This window comes from Dipteris shenzhenensis, chromosome 24, assembly GCF_047967505.1.
Source record: "Dipteris shenzhenensis isolate YYH24624 ecotype China chromosome 24, Dip_SZ_1.0, whole genome shotgun sequence".
In the NCBI taxonomy this organism is placed as follows: domain Eukaryota; kingdom Viridiplantae; phylum Streptophyta; class Polypodiopsida; order Gleicheniales; family Dipteridaceae; genus Dipteris; species Dipteris shenzhenensis.
Window position 1 is genome coordinate 26,834,631 of NC_141619.1, and position 22,890 is coordinate 26,857,520.

Below are 22,890 nucleotides of genomic sequence, written 5' to 3' on the forward strand. Positions count from 1 at the left end.
TGGAGTACCTCAGAAAGTGCCTAGTGCCGCGAACTTTGTGGTTCAGATGTGGGAGATGCTAGCACTTGCGAGAGCTAACATCCGCCAAGCTATGGATAGAGCTAAGGCATATGCGGATGAAAACAGATCCGTTAGAGAATTTAATGAAGGAGAAAAAGTTTTTCTCAGAGTTCCTTCGCACTCAAAGTCTTTGACTGCAGAAGAGTGTGCTAAGTTATCACCCCAATATTGTGGGCCATGGTTAATTCTAAAAAGAATACATGCAACCAACACCGTGGGTATCTTCCGATTGCGTACTTGCATTGTTCCTCGGTCCAAGATTCTTATTGGTTTGCATCCTGCATTATCCTCTATCAAAAGCTACTTAGGAATCCATATACCAGTTACGGAGAGTGTTCCCAGAGTTTATCATGATGCCAGAGATGGATATGACTATGGTGACATATATGGTGATATCATTAACTATGTCTACACAGTTTTCTCTAGCATGGGCTCCACCCTTTTGCTCATTGTATCAAGTTTTCTATCAGTCTCATAGACCAGCAAAACAAACTTTCTTTCTTTCTTTCTTTCTGAGGACTATCATTGAGCAAGTGAGGTCTAGACACCATAAAGTCTACACTTGCTTTATAGACTTTCGGAAGGCATTCAACATCGTCCTGCGATCCCGCATGATCACGAGACTAGAAGAAATGCAGATTCCAAAGACGTTGATTTGGGGTGTGATGAGCCTATATGAGTCAAGTAGAGGTAGAGTTTGTGCCCATGTGGCTTAACAGATTGGGTCGAGAGCATGATTGGGTGAAGCAAGGTTGTCCCCTCTCACTGACTCTTTTCAGACTTTACATTGATGAGATCACATCGTTCATAGACCACCTAGGGGGTGAGGGATCACTACTGGTCTCAAGATACAATTTTGCTATACGTTGATGACATAGTTCTCATATCATCTTCAGCGGAGGTGTTGTAGAGACATCTGGAGGCCCTAGAAGTGTTCTGCAGAAAGAGAGAGAGAGAGAGAGAGAGAGAGAGAGAGAGAGACTTGACAGCCAACCTTGGGAAGACCAAGGTTATGATCTTCAACACCTTCCGCTCAGTGATCCACCGATACAACTTCACTTACCGAGGTGAGTCTGTGGAGATAGTGCAGCTCTACACATACTTGGGAGTAGTCTTCACAAGACCCATCTTCACGATGACTCATGCAACCAAGGCAAGACTGACACGAGGGTAGAGTGCTTTGGCCCGACTAGAGAGACAGTGCTTCCAGGTAAACTTTCAAGATCCACCCACGAAGGGTTGGCTTTTTGACACTTTAATGTCGCTAACGGCCATGTATGCAGCACCCTTCTGGAGTAGTGATCTCCTAATGAAAGAGTGGAGGAGATTTGAGCGGCTACAAGTGACTATGGGATCTAGCCCTCAATCCCACATGAGATAGTATAGATAGAGTTCGCCATGACATCTCTACAGGTTTATGCCATCTTTCAGATAGTGACATCCATCCATAGAGTTTGGAACCTACCTCACTGGAGAGTACCGAGGCTGGCCCTCAGGTCATGCAGATGACTAGTAGAGAGTGGGGCAGACACATGGTATGCACGTATATCCACATGGTTTGCCAGTCATCCCCCCTTTTAGTACAAAATGGACGTGCCTCTTGAGTTGATTCCATGAGAAGAGACTAACCGTATCATATGGTTAGATCTTCTCTAGCTCCATGCAAAGAGGATTGAGGGGAGGGCAGGAGCTTCCCACCAAGATTCAGTTCTATCGCGACCACTTCCTAAGAGTATCGGAGGAGGGATTCATTATCAAACCCTAGTATCTTGAAGATAGAGGAGTCTCACATGCATTGAGGATCGCCATTGGACAAATGCAAGTTTCATACCATCAGTTGAGGATTGATGCGGGTAGAGCAGCAAGTATACCTAGAGAGCTGCGGATCTGTACATTGGGGGTGGTTGAGATAGAGTAGCATTTTCTTTGTCCGTGCCCAGCCTACTATGAGATCTGGGGACGATACCACTGTTTCTACCAAGAGGGGTGCCGCTCAGTCCACTCTCACAACTGATCCACTTCCATGACCAGGTCTGTATTGGGCTCTATCTGCTTGAGATGCGCCAACACATGGAGACACTACTACGACAGATTAGAGAGTAGTAGGAGGCGACCAGACCACAGGATACATAGGCTAACCGAGCACAACGACGCGTCACAAACTTCTATGCGTTTGAGTCAGCTCCAAGGCACAACGGAGTGGAGGAGGAGGAGCTAGGTGATATGCGGGCAGCTTGGATCAACAGAGAGAGCTGATATAGTGTCACCGAGAGAGAGAGAGAGAGACGTTGAGACCATTCGCGACATCTAGAGTGACCAGAGCACACTCAGGTCTGCCGGCCTATCACAACTTTCCTCAGGGGATACCGCTCGAGATGAGGGTCACTCTGACATAGCTCACCGGGTTTGGAGATCAAGGAGACTCCCCCCAAAACCATAGTGTAAGACAATCTGACTGACACAGATCCAAGATATTGTCACTGCTCATAGACAAGCCACCACGGTGCCAAGCTTCGGTTTCTAAGTCCCAGCTCTCAGTCTAGTTTGTTGGTATACTTTGCCCCATAGGCTTGCGACGCCTCCCGCCGACGTTAATAGTTCTTTTTCTTTTTTAATCTCTCTCTCTCTCAAATGAGACATCCCTATTTAAATCTCAGTAAAAGTTCATTATTTTTTGTGTAGATAAATGCTTAGATGATTTTATCTTCGCATACAAAAAGATTTATTTGCAATCTTTTTAAGAGACGGTAACTTTGCAACAAAGACGTATGGTAGCTATTCTATACCGTGAAAGGATGTGATTTTGAACCACCCTAGCTTTTGTAAGAGATTTCGGTTTATTTGCAACCCAAGTCTTCCTAATCTTTATGCAGCTTGGGAAGTTTCATAAAGACACTAAATATCCATTGCAATTGCTTATAAGACTTTGCTAACAAATATCTTGATGTAGTTATTGCTTTGAGGTCATGTTACCAACGGTCCATGATCTTTAGAGAAAGCTGCTGGAGATCTAGTAGATTTAAGTTGGAATTCGAATGACTCGATGGAATCTATATCGATCAGGTTCTTTAACTCCTCAAGCAGTGTAGAATAGAAGTGCAGTTGTGGAGTGTACAATAGATGTGAACTCTAATCTTGTTGGAAACACTTGATTTCACTACTCTTTATCCTAAGATTTGAAAGACTTAAGGTTTCAATTGTTGAAAAAACAGCCTTGAATTTGGATATTTGTTGGCTGACATCAAGACATTGATTTGTGGCATTATTAAGACAAGATGGCAAAACTCGTTTTTGGGGGTGGGGCCTGGGGAGAGGGGGGGGGGGGGGGGCGGCTCTTCCATAGGTCCTAGCTTGTGGACACTTGCCAAATGCATGCAGTTGCCAACAACGTCGATGAAAGGCAGTTCTCCTTCACCTCCACCATCTGAGGGCAGCTCCATAAGAGTCGGAGGTGATGAGTCTTGGGAGCAGGTTCGAGATGACTTTGGAGAGTGCTAGTAGCCGATTCTTGTTGGCAGGCCAACCTTGCTTATGGCGGTTTTTCTTCATCAATATAAAGAGCTACGGTTTATTATCTTGGTGTAACCAATGGAGCTTGTGAAGCTCTTGTGTCTTCGTCTTATATGCTGCTGTGTGCTGTGTAGCATTCTACAGTTTCTTAGTATTTGATGCCAGCATGTGTGCGTGGTTTCTATAGTCTCTTATCTGGGTCTATCAATAGCTCTTCCATATCAAACAACTCTCTTGTATTGCCACAAGAAGCCTGATAGGGATGAGTGGAAGTTTTGAGTAACTCTCTTGAATAAAGCGTGTCATTTTAGTGTCGGAATCTCTCTAGGGATTCTATATTTCATGCAATAACTATTTTGAGGATCTATGTGATGATTGGTCTTTGGGATTTTGTAAGTACTAGCATATTCAACTCTAATTTACAACAAGTGGTATCGGAGCGGTCTTTCCATGAGCTTGTGGTCCTTGTAGCTTGTTGCAATTAGTCGGAAATGGAGAGCTGGTCCAAACTTCTAAGTAAAACCTGCTAGAAACGTCTGTGGTCAAACTCAATGGTAGGAACTGTCCGTCTTGGCAACTATTTATCCCTCTACTTGTCATGGAAAAGGGTCTTTGAGGGTAGGGTCGGAAAAAAAGCCAGCTTACAATCAAGGGTTGTAAAAAATGCAAGATTGGGATTTAAAGAACCAAAAAGCTTTAGGTCTCCTAGGCAGAGCTCTCAGAGTATACTTCTTTCGGACATCTCCAAAACAGCAGCCCAAAATTGGAATATCCAGGAAGCTTTGTTTGGTTTAAGAGTCAAGAATTCCAAGATTAGGCTCACACAGAAACTCTTTGACTCCAAATGGGAGATGGTGATTCTCTGGGTACACATCTCAACAAGATGCGGTCCATCGTGAAACAACTCCCATCCCTTAGAGTACGAATTGATGATGACGACACCAAGGCCATTTTGCTTTTCAGTCTTCCACCCACATATTCTGAAATCGTTACAAAATTAAGAGTGAATTCTTATTATTTAAATGATGTACGCTCTATGCTCCTGAGTGAAGAATGTTAGAATTATTGTCATAACTCTAGGCAGTGACCAATGTAACTCATAAGCGAGTTAGGGGCAGTTTTGCCTCACTAGAGGTTTTTCCCCCTAACCATAGTTAGTGGGTTAGTGTGGTTTTGTCACTTAGACAAAGCCACCTCCACTCCATTGTGTATCCAATCTTATCTATTGCAGCTTAGCTTTCACGTTTTGGGCTCTCCAACACTTGCTCCCGGTTTGTTTGCTTCTTTCTTTCTTTCTTACATTTGGTATCAGAGCAAGTAGTTCTTGGACCAGCTCTCACTACTCTTCCAGCTCGCCATCGTTATGCTTCTAGCCCTTTGCTTCCATCTGTACGTTGTATGGTCAACCAGCCGTACAACTACTGCGCCCGTACAACTGTAGTGTCGTACAATTATGTGTATCATCTCTGCCCGTACAACTCTGCTATCCGTACAAGCATGTGGGTTCCATCCGTACATTCTTGGACGAGTACTACGTGACAACGCCGTACATTAATTGCACCGTACGTTTTGTCAGTCCTTACAGATCATCGTACATAATGATTTCAATATTTTTTATCGTGCATTTCAATCTTGGATCCAAACACCATATGTCTTAAGAGGATTTTGCCTTCTTTGCAAAAGCACAATTCGTTGGGTTTATGTGCAAATCGGCCTATTGGCATTTGATAAAGCACCTGGTTAATCGATCCTTATTCTCTCCAAATACACTAAAACCATCCAGGAACACCCACATGAATGATCACATCACTTTTCTTCAGGTTCTAAAATCAATCTCCTCTTGGCATCTCTCTTCAAGGAAGGAAGATGGCTTCTAAAAGTCTTTGTAAAGATGCATCACCAAGATGTCTTCATATTTAGCAATGGTAGAAGGCAACAATCCCATTATCATATTGACCTTAAAGATTTTGAGGTCATATCCAGAATCATTTTTATATGTAAACCAATTTTCCCGTACGCTCCTTGGCTACCGTTCGTACAGTCACAGCACGTGACTATACCGTACAGTGTACGGTGTCCGTACACATCTCCCTGCAACAGTCTGTACAACTTGTACGGGACAACTTCGTTTGCAAGAGTTGTGGTGGAGAAGACTCTCTGTGCAGGTTCTTTGCTTTGCAGATACATTTTGCAAGGATAGCCATTGTTTGGCAAATCTTTTGGAAGAACATTTGGCATTTTGTCTTTTTGGCAGACATTGCAATCAGGTTGCACAATTTGCTCCAAAAATTTTGGGCTTTTTGGTTTTGATGGCAATCTAGCAAACAAAATTTGGGGCTTTTGCAGATAATTGCAAAATTTGGGGGTTTTGGTCAATTTGCCCTCTTTCAGTTGCAATTTCTCGTAAAAATTTGGGGCTTTTGCATTTCGGACGCAATTCAGCAGTGGACAGTTACTTTGGGAGTTTTGCAGGTATTTTTGGACTCAGATTGAGTCACATTGCAAACATTTGCCATTTTTTGAAGACAGATTTGGCTGATTTTGGGCATTTGCAAAGCTTGTGACAACAAGTTGTCATTTTGGGTAGATTTTTTTGCAGACTTTGGTTGTGCATCTTTGATCCTAGGAAGGGATTTCACTTGTCAGATTCGTTGCATTTCTTGTTGTATCTGGAAGATGTGGCTCAAAACAACCCCAATGAGGTTTTTGGTGTCCTCGCACAGGAGGATAAGTTGGATGGGACCAACTACTCCTTATGGAGCTTTATGGTTCGCAATATCTTAGTTGGCAAACATCTATGGGATTATGTCAACGGAGATGAGAGAAGGCCAAAGACTGTGGTTGCACCTGCCACTCCTCCTCAAGAAGGTGGAGGAAGGGATAGAGATCAAGGTGTAGGACAAGTGTTAAGTGCAGCAGCTGCTGCTGCTTTGGTGCCTCCCACACAGGAACAAAAAAGGTGGGATTCACGTGATGCACAAGCTCTTTCAGTTGTTTCTCTTTCTGTCAAAAGATTTATCACTCCTTACATTCGGTCATGCAAGACCTCGCAAACAGCTTGGGATATTTTAGAGAGCATGTTTGCATTTCCGATTTTCAAGTGGCTTGTTCACATACTACAGCCACTCTTGAGGATGATTCTTATGCTTTTTGGACTTGCAGCTATGACCCTTCAAAGGATGCATGTACTTTCAGTGTCAATAAGACATTGAACACATGGTATTTTGATAGTGGTGCATCCAAGCACATCACTTCCAAGAAGAGTTTTTTTGCATCTCTGCATGCACCACCCGTTGGAAAGAGGGTGACTTGTGCAAACAATTCTTCTTATTCAGTGTGTGGAGTGGGTGACATTATACTTGCCTCCACGGATGGTACAGATTTCAGAATTTCTGATGTTCTTTATGTGCTTGGTATCAATAAGAATTTACTTTCAGTGTCCTTGCTCAATCGAGGAGGATTTCAGGTCATCTTTGAAGATGCCAAGTGTGCAGTCCGAGGCAAAGAAAATGATTATGCTTTGATGTTGTCTGGCACTTTGTATCAGGGTCTTTTTCAGCTTGATGTTTATGAGAAAAGATCCGATCTTGCACTTGCAGTAAACACTCCCACTGCTGCCATGCAGAATGCGGAGTTATGGCATGTCAGATATGCACACGTGAGCTATGGCAGCTTGATGACACTTCAAAAGCATGCTATGGTTGATGCATTGCCTCCTTTGGAGTCACCTCCTCCTCATGCCTGTGAAGGATGCATCCTCAATAAGATTCATAGATTTTCCTTTAAAAAGGATGGTGCAGTACAAGCTGTCCGGAAATGGCAGCTCATACATAGTGATGTCTGTGGTCCCATGAGGACACCTGGTTTGGGTGGTTATCTGTATTATGTCACATTTATAGATGAATACACAAATTACACTTGGGTCTATGGCTTGAAGAAAAAATCAGATGTGTATTTCAAACACTTTGTGGCCAAGGTTGAAAATGAGACAGGACTCAAGGTGCAGACACTTCGCACTGATAGAGGGAGGGAGTATATGTCTCATGAATTTGAGGCATTTTTGAAGGAGAAAGACATCACAAATCAGCTTACAGCGAGGCTTACCCCTCAGCAAAATGGCAAAGCTGAGCGAAAAAATAGAACTCTCATGGAGATGGATAGATGCATGCTCACTAGCAAGAAGTTGCCTCACAGATTCTGGCTCGAAGGGCTCATGTGTGCCGATTATGTTTTGAATCGGGCTCCCACAAAGACTTTGAAAACAATCACTCCCTACGAGGCTTGGCATGGGAGAAAGCCTTCAGTGGATCATTTTCGTCTCTTTGGATGTGTTGCATATGCCCACGTGCCTGTTGAGTTTCGACATAAGTTGTCAGATAAGGCACTAAAGTGTATCTTTGTTGGGTATAGTGCGAAAAGCAAAGGCTATCGTCTCTACAATCCTGCCACACGCAAGATTTTTGTGAGTAGAGATGTAATTTTTTCAGACAATTCAGCTCATACACATGCTGAATTCACTATGCCAACTTCTTCAGATGATGTTTTTGAGGGGTTCCTTCTTATTGCTTTTGATTCCCCAGTTGATGCTTCTGCTGAAAATCAGCATTTACATGAGCCTCCTCCTGCTCCACATGCCCTGATTCAGCCACCTGCTGATTTTGTTCCACCACAGGCAGTGGATGATGATATCAGGCAAGAGATACATGCTTATGCAGGTACTCTTCTTGATGAAGAATAACATAATACTTTCGAAGAAGCCAAGGATAATGTGCACTGGATGAATGCCATGCACAATGTGCAATCCTATACATCCATCTCGCTCTTCTGAGAGACAGCAATTATTGTGAACGAAACTTCCTTCGTAATAACCAGCAAGTACACTTTCTTTTATGCGCTCCCTCTCTCTCTCTCTCTCTCTCTACAGAGACACTAGGGCCCAGGACAACATGTCGGGCTGGACCCCCCCGAAGGAATTTTATTACTTGAAGAGAATCTCTTACAAAAGTTTTGCGTAGAGCTGTCTGATACCCCCCTTCAAAACGTGAAAAATCCCCTTTATTACAAGAGCTTCAAGCTCATTTCAAATTGGCAACATGCCACTTGTCTAAAATCTAGACTAAGTCCTATTACATGCCACTAAGGGCCACTCTAGAGTCTTTAAAGCACTTGGTCACACGAACCGCCTCCTAGATGCTTGTTAGACTCACGTAGCACTTAGGAAAAATAACTCTTCCTAGTATCTACAACAATTAATTAAAGCGCACCACCATGGCACCAATTAATTGTTAGCGCTTTGCATGCAAATAACACACTGTGGACTAATTCTAGTCACGGTGGGCGTCCCCATTGAACACATGTGCACACCTAAACAAATATAAATATATATATTTATTCTCTGGTTGACCGGAGTCAACACTCTTGATTATAATTAAGGAGCTTTGACCAAGGGTCGAGGCGCCTTAATTATAGCCAAGTCTCTCCAACCGAAGTTGGCGCATCTTGGTTAACCGGGGTTAACCCTCTTGGCGCATGCCAAGTCTTGTTGACCGAAGTCAACACTCTCTGACCGTAGTCAGCTCTGTAGTTCTTTGGTTAACCGCAGTTAACCCTCTTGGTAATAAACCAAGTCTCCTTGACCGAAGTCAGGTTTACTTGACTAGAGTCAAGTATCTTTGACCATAGTCAATCCCTTGACCATTAAAAGAACTCTTTTACCATAATTAACACATATAAAACACTTTAATTATGATCAAATAAATGGTCAACTGTACTTTGACTTAGGATATTTACATTGTGGTGACATCCCCTCGGCTTCTATTCAGTTGACCTGAACTGAAAAGCTTCCTTGTAAACATCCAAAAGCTGTGGATGGTCGGATAACATGTCTTCGTCCATTCACTTGGCATCTAATGCCGTATAATTTTTGAATTTTACAAGATACCTGTAAAACTCCTTACCCTGAGGGCCTTTGCGCACAGTATGGTACACAATCTGCTCTGGTTGAAGGACCTCCTCCAGCTCATCCACTTCTGGTGGATCCTCTGATACTGGTTCTGTAGGCTCTGGTCCCTGGAATTTCTTTAGAAGACTCACATGGAATGCATTGCGAATCCTCCAATGCTCTGGCAAGGCTAATCTGTATGCAACCTCATTTATTCTTTCTGTAACCCTGAAAGGGCCATAGTATCTGGGAGATAACTTTGCATACACTTTCTGTTTGCCTTTAAACTTGCGGAGCCTAGCTTTTTCAAACTTCAAAAGTACCCAATCCCCTTCCTTGAGATCTAACTGTCTTCTATGCTTATCTGCAGCTCTTTTATGTTTCTCTTGAGACCTTTCAATTGCTGTCCGGACTTGGCTCTAAGCTGTCTGGAGGTCTCTCACAAACTGATCAGCTGCAAATATTTCATCTTTGGTCCTCAATATAGGTGGCAAAATCACTTTCCCATATATGACCTCAAAAGGGGCTTTCCCTGTAGAGCTATGTACTGTATTATTGTAAGCAAACTCTACCAACGGTAGGTACTTTTCCCAGTCTGAACTTTGGTCACCCACGTAGCATTTCAGCATATCCAAAACTGTAGAATTTGCTACTTCACTTTGACCATCTGTCTGGGGATGGAAAGAAGAAGAAAAATTCAAATTCGTCCCCATGTTATCAAATAAAGCTCTCCAGAATAGACTGGTCATTCTAGGATCTCGATCACTAACAATGGACTTAGGCATACCATGATGTTTAAAAATCTGTACCATGAAAAGCTTAGCCATATGATCTGCCTTTATGGTTTTGCGAACCGGAATGAAATGAGCTTGCTTGTTGAATCTATCAATGATAGTCCAAATCCCATCATTCCCTGACTTTGATCTTGGCAAATCAAAAATAAAGTCCATTGTAATACTTTCCCATGGTGCCTGAGGCATGGGAAGAGGCATAAGTAGGCCAGGTGCCTTCCGTCTATCATACTTCACTTTCTGACACGTAAGGCATTCAGTAACAAACTGATGTATATCTTTCCGCATCCCTGGCCAAAAGAAATACCTCTCTAGTGCTAGAGTTGTTGCTGTAATTCCTCTGTGTCCAGCATAGGGAGGTGCATGGCATTCCTCCAAAATCTTTTTCCTCATCTCCTGGGTGATGCATAGGCAATCATCTTTCATTAGATACCCATCTTTCAGGGAATAGTAACTGGTGGATTGCCCCTCTTGCATTTGCTGTAAAATTTCACCAAAATCTGAATCACGAGCATATTGCTCCCTCATGCCTTCCAGGTCCTGATGATAAGCAATAGTCACATTATTGACCTGGGGTCTTCGGGACAAGGCATCTGCCACTCTGTTCCGAATTCCTGGGGTATGGACAATCTGAAAATGATACATTGACAGCATGTTTGCCCATTACATATGCTTCTCGGAAAGCTTGGTCTGAGTCAAAAAGTATCTCAGACTTTGGTGATCTGTCTTAATAGTAAAATCTGCACCCAAAAGATAGTGCTTCCATGTATGGATGGCATGAATTACAGCCAATAACTCTTTCTCATAGATTCCTAGATATCTTTCTGCATCCCGAAGTCTCCTGCTTTCATAGGCTACTACATGACCATTCTGATGCAATGCAGCTCCAACACATTCTCCACAAGCATCGCAATCAACATCAAAAGATTGATAAAGATCCGGGACTACAAGAATAGGCTCTGTAGTCAACTTCTCCTTGAGTGTATTAAATGCTTTCTTCTGTGATATTCCCCATGTGAAGGCTGCATTTTTCTTAGTAAGGTCATGTAATGGAGCTGCGATATCAGCAAAATGTCTGATAAACCTTCTGTAGTAAGAACACAGGCCTAGGAAACTTCGAACTTCATGCACAGTTTTCAGCTCTGGCCATTCCTGAATGGCACGGATCTTTGTTGGATCCATTTTTATTCCATTCTTGGATATTATATGCCCCAGATAATGGATTTCTTCCAAGAAGAATTCACTTTTCTTGCTGTTTGCGTAGAGCTGATGATTTCTCAGCTCTTGAAACACTATAGCAAGATGTTCCCTGTGCTCTTCTTCTGTCTTAGAAAAGACTAAGATATCATCAAAGAAAGTACCCGTGAAATGCCTGTACTTTCGGAAGATGCGATCCATCATTCTATTGAATGTGGCTGGAGCATTTGTCAACCCAAAAGGCATCACTAAGTATTCATACAACCCGAATGTAGTGCGGAATGCTGTCTTGTGCACATCCTGAGGCTGTATCCTCACTTGGTGATAGCCACTCTTTAAGTCTATTCTGCTGAAAACTGAAGCTCCATTTAACTGATCCAGCACATCATCAATGCGCGGAATAGGGAATCTATTCTTGATGGTCATTTTGTTCAGTGCGCGATAATCGACGCACATACGGAATGAACCATCTTTCTTCTGTACTAGTAGTACAGGGGAACAAAAAGGAGACGAGCTGGGCTGAATCAACCCTTTGGACAGCAAGTCCTGTACCTGAGCCATAATCTCCTCTCTCTGAGTCGCACTGACTCTATAAGGTGGTCTGTTTGGTGGCTCACTACCAGGCATTAACTCTATCTGATGATCTTCTGGTCTCTCCGGGGGTAACTCCCCTGGCAAAGCATCAGAAAAGCAATCTTTAAAGTTTACAAGAAACTGAAACTTATCTTTGTCTGCATCATTCATTTCAGCATGCATATCATTCTCTTTTTCTTTTACAAAAACCATGTACGCAGAAATTGCAGACTTTATTGCTTTACCACATGTAACATCAGATACAATGGGGATAGTGTCCCCTTTATTCCTGGCAACTAAACGCTGATTTTTCCCCCTATGCACAAACTCCAGCACTCTTTCAGGAAGAGTCAACTTCACTGCCTTGCGATGAAACCAAGGCATTCCCAAGACTACATCATGATGTTTCAGTGGAGAAATGAAGAAGTCTTCCTGATCCACATAACTCTGAACATGAAGACGGAGCTTCCCTATCAAGGGAGTGACTGGCACAGGATTCCCACAGAACATCTGATCGGCATCCAAAGCCCTGTCCAACTCCTCCGTCTTTATTCCCAGCCTCAGGGCTAGATCCTCTGATATGAAATTATCAGTAGCCCCTGGATCAAATAAAATTAGCGCTTGCTGGTCTCTGACTTTGCCCCATGATAGCAGCAATTCTCGTTCTTCTGGGTTTGAAACATGACCCAGTATGTCAGGAATTCCTCCTGCCATTGGCTTTTGCGGTCCTCGTGGCTTCTCTGCCTCTTTTCCCTTCGAAGTTGAAGGCTTTTCTGGGCACTGGGCAGCCACATGCCCCTCTTTGCCGCACTTGAAGCATTTCCCATCTCTACAAAAATCAGCTATCTGTTCAGGGGTGAATAGAGATTTGCCTTTATAAAACCTTTGAAAACTGAGTACCCCTCGGCTTCTGAGGCTGAAACCCTTTCTTTTCAGCCTTGGGGTACTCTTTCTTTTCTGATTTTGAAAAATCAGTTTTCTTTCTATCAGCACGTCCTGCATGCAAGGATAGCACTGTAGATGGATCTTGTAACGGCACAAGACTAGCTACTGAAGCTGAATGCATAAGGTCTTGAATGTTCTTTGCCCCCAAAGTATTCACTACTGCCTGAATTCTTAGAGTGAGACCTGCTCTGTACTTTCTCATTTGGGTCCCTTTGGAGATCTTTTTGAAAGATGCAACCTGCAAATAAGCATCCCAAAACTTTTGGTTGTACACGTCCACTGTATCTCCTGCATCCATATGCAAACTGTCCCAATCTTGAAGAACATGGTCTCTAAACTGTTTAGGCATAAACTGCTGGTAGAAGGCTTTCTTGAAGTCCTTCCACTTTCTTGGGGCTGACCCATCTGTGGTCTGTGCACTCTACCATGCACTAGCTGTTGCTGTCAAGTGCAAACTGACCATTCTTAACTTGGAGGATTCTGAAAACTTTTCTGTGCCGAATGCAGCATCAAATTGCCTGATGAACTGCAATGCTTTGTCTGTATGACCATACTGTCCATTGTAGGTCATAAACTTGACAGATTTACCTCCCTCTTTAAATTCCTTGGTCTCTCTGGAAGACTTTCTCTTCCTAGACTTCTTGTGTTTCCTTCTTTTCTTGGATGGTTTATCTGATAAGGAAGAAGAAGATACAGAAGTCGAACTCGGGGTAGACGGTGATGGACTAGGAGATCGGTGATGATGCCTCGATCTCTTCCTGCTATGAGACCGTCCCCTATGAGATCTCTCTTTCTCAGGCTGTACACGAGAGTGCGCCTCTGGCATTGGCACGTCATATGCTATATTAGGCATAGCTTCTGCTTGAAACAAATGCTGAGCCCTTGGATCTTTTCTGAAATTTTCCATCTCTTGCATACGAGCACGTACCATCTGTTCAAATTCTTGTTGAGTTTGCTGCACACTTCTTTGTCTTGGATGTACATCCCTATCTTGTGAATCCCACTGAATAGGTGATTGATCCATATTCTGAGATCTGCAAATTTTTCACACACCGTGTAGGTAACTGATGCACAACTACCTTTGCTTTTCCGACAAAAAAATACCTCAACAAGAGGTGTCTTGCATTCACAACTTGTGCCAGTAATTGGGCTATCAGTTCAAAGCATAAACCCACAAAATTGCTAAAGCATCAACAATTGTATTGCCCCTTTTCTGGCTACTGCAAATGACTTCAAAATGCATCTGTTTTTCCCTCTTCTCTCTGCTCAAAGGCATGCATATTCTTTTTCTGCAAATCTCTGATTTCTCTGCTTTTCTCTGCTTTTTTGCTGCTTTTCTGACAGTAAAGGTCTGCTTTCTCTGTTTTTCTCTGTTTTCTCTGCTTTTCTGCTGCTTTTCTGACAGTAAAAGTCTAACAGGCAGGTGAAATCTGCTAGCAGAAACAGTCTCTGCAACTGTCCTTTTTTTTTTTTTTTTGGGGTGAAAGAACAGTAACCAGATGGAGTAACTGGCTAGTTACTCTAACCAGACTGACTGGTTCTGGTCTGGTTAGTCTGCAACTAGACTAACTGGACTGGTCACAGTCTAGTTACAGTAACCAGACTGGTCTGGTTGAGTCAACTAACTGGACCTCTAACCAGTCCACTAACCAAGGTTAGGCTAGATAAACCCAGGGTCTGCCACATCAGCTACCTGATCTGGAGCCACATGTACTGCCACGTCAGCTGGTGCCTTGCCTGCCACGTCACCTTGGTTGCCACGTTGGCTTCCACATCAGCCTAAGGTTGAACCTTGGCTGAGAAAATACGCGCAGACGACGGAATTCTCCAGAGTTTTGCACATCGCGCCTTCACGTCCGACGAGAAAAGAAAGAAGAAAGCTTCCGTCAGCACTCAACGTAACCAGCGCAACTAATCTCCATTATGAAACTTATGTCGAGCCACGGGCCTGCTCCATATATGCCTTCATGGAAGCCTCGCCAATCGTTGCGCAATATATAACGGGATCACCCACGGAATGAAACCATTTGCTCAACAATTCGCCATAGCATAGCCTCCTTGAGCGCTATCGCCTTCACCAGGGTATGCAAAATGACACAGGAAGCCAAAAATCACTTCGAACGTTCACGCAATACCCAGCAGCTACTTCGCTCGTTGGCAATTTGATCGCTTCATTCGCTTTGACTCTCCGTTGGAGGCGTCCTTACGCCGTCATAGGCATGAGGCCCCAGGCCTACTAGCCAGCACCCCTTGTGCCCACGCCATCACCAGCGTATCTTGCCTCGGGTCACCGTACGCTTTGCCTTCATTCACACTTGCGTATAGTCTAGCTTCAGCATACAATCCAGAACTGAACACTTTGCGCTATCTCTGCCCGTTAGCCACTATTGCCTCCTCACTAGATCGTCACAGCCTAGGAAGGCCATGAGCCTTGGCTCTGATACCAATGCAATCCTATACAATCCATCTCGCTCTTCTGAGAGACAGCAATTATTGTGAACGAAACTTCCTTCGTAATAACCAGCAAGTACACTTTCTTTTCTGCGCTCCCCCTCTCTCTCTCTCTCTCTCTCTACAGAGACACTAGGGCCCAGGACAACATGTCGGGCTGGACCCCCCCGAAGGAATTTTATTACTTGAAGAGAATCTGTTACAAAAGTTTTGCGTTTCGACCCCAAAAAGAACAACACTAGTACCAAAAACATTCGTTCCTTGCATATGACAAAGGACAGTCTTCAAAGCACTTGGTCACACGAACCGCCTCCTAGATGCTTGTTAGGCTTCCGTAGCGCTTAGGAAAAATAACTCTTCCTAGTACCTGCAACAATTAATTAAAGCGCACCACCATGGCACCCATTAATTGTTAGTGCTTTGCATGCAAATAACACACTGTGGACTAATTCTAGTCACGGTGGGCGTCCCCACTGAACACATGTGCACACCTAAACAAATATAAATATATATATTTATTCTCTGGTTGACCGGAGTCAACACTCTTGATTATAATTAAGGAGCTTTGACCAAGGGTCGAGGCGCCTTAATTATAGCCAAGTCTCTCCAACCGAAGTTGGCACATCTTGGTTAACCGGGGTTAACCCTCTTGGCGCATGCCAAGTCTTGTTGACCGAAGTCAACACTCTCTGACCGTAGTCAGCTCTGTAGTTCTCTGGTTAACCGCAGTTAACCCTCTTGGTAATAAACCAAGTCTCCTTGACCGAAGTCAGGTTTACTTGACTAGAGTCAAGTATCTTTGGCCATAGTCAATCCCTTGACCATTAAAAGAACTCTTTGACCATAATTAACACATATAAAACACTTTAATTATGATCAAATAAATGGTCAACTGTACTTTGACTTAGGATATTTACATTGTGGTGACACAATGAATTACAGTCCATTTTAAAAAATCAAACTTGGGATGTTGTGGATTTACCACCAAGAAAACATGCCATTGGTACCAAATGGGTTTTCAAAGTGAAAAGGAAGCCAGATGGGTCCATTGATAGGTACAAGGCACGGCTGGTTGCCAAAGGCTATGCTTAGAAAAAGGGCATAGATTATGAGGAGACTTTTGCTCCTACATCCCGGATGACAACTATCAGATCAGTTATTGCCATGGCTGCAACTTTTGTTTGGAATGTCCATCAATTGGACATAAAAACAGCTTTCCTTAATGGGGACTTGCAGAAGAGGATTATGTCGAACAATCTCTTGGCTTTTAACTTTCGGGCAATGCTCTTCAAGTTTGCAAGCTGTATAATGCTCTTCAAGTTTGCAGTATAAAGCTTTATATGGGCTGAAACAAGCCCCATGTGCATGGTATGCCAAGATTGATGCCTTCTTGGCAAGCAAGGGGCTACACAATAGTCCCACTGAAAGCACCCTCTACATCAAGAAAGATGGGGGGGATATTTTAGTCATCATTCTTTATGTAGATGACATGCTGCTCATAGGGTCAAATGAAGAAATAATTGCAGATTTCAAGGCTAAATTGAAAGCTCAATTTTACATGACAGATTTGGGCATGTTAAATTTCTGTTTGGGGATCCAGTTCATACAAGACAAACGTGGCATTGTTATGTCTCAATCCAAGTATGTGCAAAAGCTCTTGGATAGATTCAACATGCAAGATTGTAAGCCTACAGCCAGAGCCAAAGCTAAAGCTACTATGTATGATGCAGGTGAATCAGTGGATGCCACACTTTACAGCTATGCAGTTGGATGCCTCATTTATTTGTGCAATACACGGCCCGATATGCAGTATGCAGTATCTCAGGTAAGTAGGTATATGCACAGCCCAAAGACAACACATTGGCACGCTGTAAAATGCATCTTTCGTTACTTGCAAGGCACAAAGTCTTATAGCTTGATGTTTCCCAGGGGGGTGACTTGCAGATGCATGCTTACAGTGACTCAGATTGGGCTGGAGACTATGACACTAGGCAGTCCACTATTGGTAATTGTTTCTTTTTTGGCAAAGCTTGCATTTCCTGGCTGAGCAAGAAACAATCTATTGTGGCTACTTCCTCATGTGAAGCTAAGTACAGGGCAGCTTTCACAGCAACAGTTGAATGTGTTTGGCTACGTCGTTTGTTTGTTGGTCTTCATCTCTCATTGGAGGGTCCTTATCCAATTCTCACTGATAGTCAGAGTGCTATAGCAGTGGCAAAGAATCCTGTGTTTCATGCTCACAGGAAGCACATTGAGGTTCATTATCATTATGTCAGAGAGAAGTTGCATGCGGGGGAGATCAGTATGATCTAGGTGTCAACACATGACAATGTTGCATACATCTTTACCAAAGCACTTCCACGTGAGAATTTTGAGGCATTTCGCAGTGCCCTGAACTTATCTCCTTTTGTGTTTCATGCTCACAGGAAGCACATTGAGGTTCATTATCATTATGTCAGAGAGAAGTTGCATGCGGGGGAGATTAGTATGATCTATGTGTCAACACATGACAATGTTGCAGACATCTTTACCAAAGCACTTCCATGTGAGAATTTTGAGGCATTTCGCAGTGCCCTGAACTTATCTCCTTTTGGTGATTGATCACTTCCTTGTACATCATCACATTGGCATTGCAGGGGGGTGTTAGAATTATTGTTATAACTCTAGGCAGTGACCAATGTAACTCATAAGTGAGTTAGGGGAACTTTTCCCTCACTAAAGGTTTTTCTCCCTAACCACAGTTAGTGGGTTAGTGTGGTTTTGTCACTTAGACAAAACCACCTCCACTACATTGTGTATCCAATCTTATCTATTGCAAATTTCATGTTTTGGGCTCTCCAGCTCTTGCTCCCAGTTTGTCTGCTTCTTTCTTTCTTTCTTACAAAGAAAGGCGGGTAGAAATAGTTATGCTAGGAGGAGAGCCAGCCTACGTTGTCAAAGAGAATAGGAAAGAAAAGGATGGTGGAAGCAAGAAAGATTCATTGATTTGTGATTACCGTGGATGTGATGGGCACATCAAGAAATTCTATTATAAACTATTAAGAGTGAACATAGCTCAACGGGTTCAGAGATCGAGGAGACCACGCCCAAGGCCCTTGCTGAGTACTATGCTGAAATAAAGAGAGCTCAGTAGCTCAAGCAAAGTCAAGTACAAAACATATCATATCATGTGCTATTTGCTATCTAGAGCAAGCTGAGAGCAAGAGCTGGAACTCAGAAACTGAAACTTGGCATTGTGGTGGCCAGTCTATGAGCCATGAAAATGTCTCGGATCTAAGTCTGTCTGGATGTCTCATGCTGTGGTGTCCGAGGTGAGCACGCCCTTTGCTCCAGCCCTTTGTGGCTTGTATGACTTTTTTCCTTTTGGTGTCAATTTATCCCATAGGCCTGGGAGGCCCCGCGGACGTTAATATATATTTTCTTTCTTTCTCTCGCTCTCAAGAAACAAGAAAACCAAGAAAGCGCAGAGGAAGAGCTCCCAGCAACACATCAATGCAATGCAATACTGAAAATACAAGGAAAGACTAGGGAGAGAGACCATCACGCTTGAAGTTCTCCCAGGACAGTAGATATGTGAGATCTCTGCTTTGTTATATTTATGCAAAACAAATAGGGAGAAGAGTGAGCCTACAAAATGCCGACACGCGGTTGTGTTGAAGACAAATGGGGTAAACAAGCCCTAGACCGTGCCATGGCGACTTACTCAGCAGGGACACCCAATAAAGCTGCAGAAAATGTTCTCACTAGCCTCAATAGGATGTGCACAGCCCTCATTGAAAAGATTGATAATCTTGAAGCCACTAATGTGGCCTTGCTAGCTGAGAAAGCACTTGTAGACAAGGTATTAGTTGAAATAAAGAAACAGGGTGGGAAGATGCAGGAAGAGTGGAAGAAAGAGAAAGCCAGGAGCGAGGAATGGGAGAAAGACAAAACCAGCCTACAAGATAAAGTGTACGCATTGGAAATTGAGGTACAGCAAATCAAAGAAATGAAAGGGGCTCCAAAAGAGGAGACATGCAAGACAATGGAAGAGCTCAAAGCAGAAAATGCCAACCTCAAGAAAGATATTGCAGCCATCCAGGCCGCAATGCAAGGGAAGCACGCTGAACTTAAACAGCAAATCAGCATGGGAGAGGCTGAGATGCAGGAATGGAAGGATGTGGTTAAGAAAACCACATCAGCCCCTAAAAAGGTGATCATTTCAGATGCTCTTGAAGAGGACAAGAGACGGGACAGCAAATCTCTGAATGTACTTGTTAGAGGCTTGCCAGTAGGGGACACCCCTATGGCTGATGCCAAAATCTTCTTCACCAAGATGGGTGTTAATCTCACCTGTGAGACAGCTAGGAGGCTGGGGAAAGCTGAGGCACCAGCAGGGCCATTGGTTGTAAGATTTGGAGCAAAAGAGGACAGATCCACTCTTATGAGCATGAGGGCATCATTGAAATGTACCAGGACCTTTTTACATGAATATCTCACCCTTCTACAGTAGGAACATCGACGGCGGGAGGGGTGATGGCAGCAAGATAGGAAGGAAAATGGGCAGCATACAGAGATGGGAAAGTGATTATCCATGAGAGAGCAGCAAGAGCAGAAAGAGAAGAGGAGAGAGAAGAGGGTGAATTGTGACGGTGTCAAACTAATGGGCAGGGCACACAAAGGGATCTGAAAATAGCAATGTGGAATTGTAATGGTAACCTTTGGTCCCCGATCCGGGGGGATTCTCGGAGACATACACTGACCGAGACATGATCTTCTACACTGAGACACGTGAAAGCCCGGAGAGAAGGCTGCCCACAGTGATAGGATACATTTGGGAATCAGCCCATAGGAAAGAGATGAGAGGGGACAGTGGGATATGGGGCTCAAAAGGTGTGGCTGTCCTCTTTAGATCACAGCTGAGACCACTCATATCCGTGGTACAGAGGGAGGAACATGCACGACATGTGGGTACGAGTCCAACTACCAGATGCACGACCGATCTTCATTGCAGTGTGCTACTTCCCCCCAAACACATCATCCTACGCACATGAGGTCACCACAGATGGACATAGCCCATATGAGACCATACACGACGATATCACGGAGTTTTCTAGACATGGCAATAGTAAATGCCCTCCTTCTTGGTGACTTCAATGCACGCACAGGGAATGACAGGTTGGCCTGTTGGAGTTTGATGCCAATTCATTCATAGTGCCAGAAATACATGCGCAGAGTTGGGGATAGTGAGGCACTTAGCAGATGCACCACATGTGACAGGATACGGGCGACACCTACTTGAGTTGGGGCCTGTCCGACTTGATTATATACAATGGTCTCCAGAGATGGCCTTCATCTGGTGGGCTCACTTGTTTTACACATGGTGGGGGGGACAAGCACGGTGGACTACCTGTTAGGCCCACTAGCCTTTACCTTTCGGATACATGATTTTGTTGTGCCTCCCCCTCCACTTGGTGCTGATCACTCATATCTAGCCTTCTGTATCTCAGCTGAGCTTTACCCTAATTCATGCATAGAGAAGATTTACATGAAGCTTGTATGAGTTTTGCTCGGAAGCTATGCAATCAATCAAACAAATACATAGGAGGTAGAACGAGAGCAGCCTCCTCGCACGCCTCCATCCAAGCTGCTGGAAACTCTCGGACGCCTCTACCGCCGCTCCAAAGAGGCAAGCCACCTAGCTTCAGAGCTTCCAGTGCTACTTGGTGACGAGATTCTAGTGCCCGAAAACGGCGTTTCTGGGCACCCAAAACAGTCCGCCGTTTTTGAAACTAGAAACAGTGTTTCTAGTAGGGCTTTTTTTTTTTCTCTGGGCAGTGCCTCTAGAGCCTAGCCAGGGAACTTGTAGACACCAACCAGCACACACACCCGGCTCAACCATCGAGTAAGAACCCCATTGGTGGGAAGGGCAGTTTTTGCTCTCCCTCTCTAGCCTCTCCTCTTGCTCTCCTCTCATCCTACAACCCCCCTCTCAGCCCGCTATCCCTCCTCCTTGCTCTCCTCTCCAGCATCTCCTTGCTCTCCTCATCCCTTGCCCTCTCCTCTTTTCCTTGCTCCCCTTTCCAATCTCTCCTTCTTGCTCTTCTCTCCTCCTCGTTGCTCTCCTCAGCCCCAGCCCTTGCCCTTGCCCTCTTCTCCTTGCTCTCCTCAGCCCTTGCCTTGTCCTCTCCTCCTTGTTGTCCTCTCAGGCCTTGTTGTATGACATAAGTATTAGCAATAATTATATATATAATATATATTTTATTAACCTTTAAAACCAAAACTCCATTTCCACCGTTTCTTCTGGTGACCGAAACTCTGAAACACCGTTTCCCGCCCGTTTCAGTTTCCCCGTTTTCGAAACTCGTGGGAACTATGGATCGTCACGAGATGAACCTTGTTGGAAAGATGCCCCAAAACTCTTGGTTTGACGAAGAGTAAAGAGAGATGAGAGCTTACCTCACACACAAGTGAGCCCTAGGACACCTCACTCCATCTGAAGCCGAGCGGATCTCACGCCGAGTGACACGGAGTAAGAAGCGGGCCTTTCTAAGACACAGGATGGATGAGATGATCGGATCGTGGCGGTGACCACACCACTGGATGGGGACTTCTATTGGAGGGGAAGCCACCTATCCCCATCACAGACCCAGATGTGTGGCACACGTGTGCATGTTTCCTCTATGATGCCCAGATGCAAACACCACCGGACATGTCCTCTATGCCCAGGCCCACCACTCGTTATTTGTTTACCACACAGAATGTACAGGTTGCACTCCGCTGATTACACAATCGGAAAGCACAGGATCATGAGGGCCTACGGAATGAGCACTTTGCTCATGGGCAGGCCCTGATCCTAGCATAGATGTTCAACCAGGCTGTTTGTCACGGCTTCCCACATGCTTGGAGCACCACCACTATTGTACCGATACTCAAAGCAAGGGACCCTATGGAGACTAAAAATTGCTGCAGCCTCATGATTAGTCATACTCTAGCCAAGATTTATGTCGGTTCTAGAGAGCGAGCTCAACAGTCATAGAGAGGCTCGGGGACAACGGGCACCAGGACAGGCAAGCTTTAGAAGACAAACTACTTTAGATCATATTTTCAATTTGAGAGCTATCATTGAGGAGGCGAGGTCCAGACGCCAAAAAGTCTATACATGCTTTGTAGAGTTTTGGAAGGCTTTCGACATTGTCCCACGATCTCACATGATCAAGACACTATAGGAGCTGTAGATTCCAGAGATGCTTATTTGGGTTGTGATGAGCCTATATGAGTCGGTTAGAGGCAAAGTCCGTGTCCCAAGGGGTTTATCGGACTGGGTGGAGAGCACGATGTAGATGAAGCACGGCTGTCCACTCTCACTCACACTTTTTGGAAGGCTTTCAACATTGTCCCACGATCTCACATGATCAAGAGACTATAGGAGCTGCAGATTCC

The 22,890-nt window shown here is 44.2% G+C and overlaps 1 protein-coding gene and 1 long non-coding RNA gene across 5 annotated transcripts in view; one reads left to right on the forward strand and one right to left on the reverse strand.

Moving 5' to 3' along the window:
* LOC147886433 (uncharacterized) overlaps positions 1-3,863 on the forward strand; it is a 28,966-nt gene extending 25,103 nt beyond the window's left edge. Inside the window, exon 3 of the long non-coding RNA XR_015543306.1 lies at positions 3,404-3,863. This is a non-coding gene — a long non-coding RNA (uncharacterized LOC147886433). The remainder of the gene's footprint in view (positions 1-3,403) is intronic.
* LOC147886432 (MADS-box transcription factor 23-like) overlaps positions 1-22,890 on the reverse strand; it is a 141,245-nt gene that overhangs the window by 65,360 nt on the left and 52,995 nt on the right. The gene's annotated exons all lie outside the window — the stretch shown is intronic.